The sequence below is a fragment of the Rattus norvegicus genome, chromosome 5 (genome assembly GCF_021556685.1).
Source record: "Rattus norvegicus strain SHRSP/BbbUtx chromosome 5, alternate assembly SHRSP_T2T, whole genome shotgun sequence".
Classification (NCBI taxonomy): Eukaryota; Metazoa; Chordata; class Mammalia; order Rodentia; family Muridae; genus Rattus; species Rattus norvegicus.
In genome coordinates, this window is record NC_141538.1 from 32,661,429 (window position 1) to 32,665,293 (window position 3,865).

The following is a 3,865-nucleotide window of genomic DNA, read 5'->3' on the forward strand; positions in this document are numbered from 1 at the left end:
CAGTAAAAAAGATAAAGCTGAACGATGGAAGACTCCAGAGAAGATGCCTGAACTCAGGACCATTCGACACATGGATATGCCATCATATGCTTTGCAGGGATATTTATGAAAGATCATATGATAGACATCAAATTGTGTATTCAATATGAAGATGTCTTAAAGTTTGCAGAAGAATATGCAAGTCTAACAAAATCAGGATATTACAAATCTCTGATATACAAAACTAAAAAACAAAAGATGTTCTTTAGAAATTGTGTGTCCTATTCTGATTTGCTCAAAAGCACAATATGGGCAAGCATTAAAGAATAGTGAAACTCATGCTGTCTACTGATGGGGACCAAATAGAGTCAAGGACAGAAATGGACCATTGACAGCCATTGGTTTCCATATGTAGTTTAGACTATGAGTCACACGGACAGTTTTCTCTGCATAGTCTGATAGACTATTCACTGACAACTGCCTATGAACTTGTGGTAGAAAGGGGCCTTCACAGGCTTTGATAATATTGAGAATTAGCTCTTCATCTCCCCAGAGTGTACATTAGTTTCTTTGACAGAGGATGGAATCCTTGACACGAGGCAGATTGTGTGTAGGAAGAAATCCTCTCCATGTCTGTTGCTAGATGAAATAGAATAGTTGTGTGACACACTTTTTTTTGGTAAAATCAAGCAATAATAAATTCATGGTGTTTTTAAATATATATGACTGTGTATGTATATGGAAATGTACACTGAGTATAAAAGTCTCTAGAACAAATTTAGGCTCTTAAAGAGAACAGAATAATTTGCTGGAAATGCACAAGACTAAAATAACTGTGTGATGGCCACAAGAAAAGAAAATTGATTCAGATAGAAACAAAATGAACAGTTATAGCAGTATATAAGTATCTAACTTTAAAAGAAAAATGGCCTTATTGTCCAAAACTCCAAGCTCCTCTTGTTTGTCAGTTTTCTGTACATGAAGATTACAGATCCATTCTGTATTCGGGTTAGGAGCTCTTTTGTCACTTTTGTCACTATAGAAGGGAAGTGACAAAAATCTGAAACTTCAGATATTTGGAGCCAACCCCAAGAAGCAAATATCTTTATTTTTTCTAGAATATATTGATATTATTTTGTGTTCTTTGTAATGTACTTGCTGCTTAAACATTTTGATAAGCAAAAGAATTCTAGAATTTTAAATATACAAACCCAGACATATGCTACCTTTTTATTGATTATGGAGGTCCCAAAAGCATATAAAGTGCCATTGCTCTTGGTTGTCCACCATAACATGTTAAGCCTCTATAGCTGAAGACATTTCACACTTTAGATTCAATTTATAGGCAAGCCAATGTAAAAGTGATCAGGAATCTGTCTCCCATTGGGATAGCTTTCATAGTACTGGAAGATGCTATGCATGCTACTGGAGGTGGGGCAGAAGACATCAATGATCAAAGTCAGTCCTGCAACCATATAGTATCATTCTGATGCTCTAGATAAGATATATCCCCTGGAGAAATAGTGGCTTGACTGTTATGGGAGTAACCAATTGCTTTCTAATTGGATTTGAGACTTTTTGCATAGGAGAAAATTCATGCTTGACACTGTCACTCTAGTACAGGAATGACAGCAGTTGGCTGGGAAGACAGCTGTTCTAGGTGTGTGTGTCCAGAGGTTGGCCTTTGGTTACTGTTCTTCAAACCTGTCATGTGGTCAAATTAATTTCTAAATATTTGTGTTTACAGTCATATTTTTGTGGCTCTCAACTTTAGTTACACATCCTATTGTAGAGAATCATAACTATTCAAAGTAATAAGAAAAAATGGCAGTAAGGTGATTGCTCAGACATAGATAGAGGGTCTATAGCATTCCCTTCCAAGGCTTAGGAAGCACTGAAGAGGAGGATGGAGAACTTATACAAGGGTTGGAGAGAAAAGTGGTAAAATGCTACTTTCTGGACATGGCATGGTTCTTGTACTCATGAATTCATCTGCAGTTAGTTAACCCAAACCTATATAAGATCTGCTGTCTAAAAACTATAGCACGATCAATTAGAGGCTTCCATGACACATGCTCAGCTGAGACGCCACTGGAAGTTAATTACTGATAGAAAATAGTTTTCTCTGGGAGTATAGTTCCCTTCTTTATAGGATATCCATGCCCCAATGGTTGGTCTCATTTCTACGTTCATATGGACAAGGTAATTGGAATTAGTAGGTTCTTTTGTAAAATAGTATGGACAGGGGTGTTCTGGGGGAGTTAGATGTGTATATGTTTGTGATACATTTTATATACATATAAAATTTTCAAAGAATAAATTAAAAATATTATTTAAAAACACACTGTATTTATATACTTTAAATTTTATTCTCATTTAATGTTAAAAGAATTGTAATATTTTTATGTGTTTGTTAAGACATGCTCTCATTTTATAGTACTTGCTTAGGGGTCCTGAAGCTCTTGCCAAAGAGTCCCAAATGCTGGGATTATAGTTGTAAGCCACTATGTCCAGCTGAAACAGTATAGCTTCAAATGATAATTATAAAAATATGTAAGAGATTTTAAAACTGATTCAAATTATATTCGTCAATTAAAATTAAACATAAAACATGTGACTTGTGGGAATGTGAGTCAAATGTTGAAAAATATATTTTCGATTATACATTCAGCAAATACTAAGCTTCTTATGCAAAGTGTTTTGTGGCTCTTATAAAAGGTGAGAAAGAAATGTGAACTACTGAATAAAGTCTATTTACCTCTCATAGCTTATAGAAATAGCAAGCCTTGCACTGAAATAACTAGAACGTGAATGCTGAATAAGAAAGAACCAATATAGGATCTGGAATACAGTAAGTAGTAGAGTCTATAAGTAATATGGACAAAATTATTACTCCATATAGAGAAGATTTTTAAACAATAGATTTGAGCTAGACTTTGGAAGTGGTGGAATTCTTCAAGTCCTAAGATGACACTAACTTGTAGAATGGAGTACAGCATAAATTCCACTTTTCTTTTTTCTTTTCATTTTTTTTACTTTATCTACATTTATTTATGCTGAATTTATTCCCGTGCCACGAATTTCTGTTTCTTCAGTTTCTTCTGGGATATCGTTTTCTTCTGTGCAACCTCCTCTTCTGGTTTTGGAGCAATCTGTTCCTTCTCAGTGAGGATCATCTCCATGTGGCAGGGGGAGCTCATGTATGGATTAATCCAGCCATAAGCTCTGTAGGTTCATCGGCTCATCTTAGATGCCGTGTTCACCTGGATGTGTTCAATGATAGAGAATCTACATCTGAACCCTTAAGTTCAGCATTACTCTCTGCATTTTTAAGCATGTACAGCAAAAATTCAGCACTCTTTTTTGGCCACTGTCCCTGCGTCCAGCCCCACTGTTTGGCCTGGGCACACCTACTGACTCCACCATTATACCGCCAGAATGGCGCACATTGCTTCTCTAAAGTGACATCCTTCAGATACTTGGTGGCTTTGCCGATATATATACCCTTGATGGCCTGGGCAGTTTCCCGGGTGTTCTTAAAGTGAACACGAAGGTCTGAACCTCTTGATTTACATGATTTTATGGGGTTTTCTGAGTCAAGGGAATAGCGAACCATCTTCACAAGTCACCTCTGACCCCTTGCAAGAAGAGGAAATTCCACTTTTCTAATAAGCAACTCAAATAGAACCAAATTGCTGGACAGTTTAGGGAGTTTGAATGCAAGGAGGGAAAAGAAAGAGAAACTCCAGGGGATGTCAGATGCTACAGAACACAAGCACTCACATTGTTCTTAGCTTTATAAGCAAGGGGAAATTGCTTTCAGTTGTTGCACTAGTGAAGGTATTCCGGAGCAATGGAACCAATCTAAAAGATTTACAGCAAAAAA

At 36.4% G+C, this 3,865-nt stretch overlaps 1 pseudogene; it reads right to left on the reverse strand.

Annotated features, from left to right (window-relative positions):
• Positions 1-3,041: 3,041 nt before the first annotated feature.
• Positions 3,042-3,595, reverse strand: LOC108351120 (60S ribosomal protein L17 pseudogene; annotated as a pseudogene).
• Between the last annotated feature and the right edge of the window lie 270 nt (positions 3,596-3,865).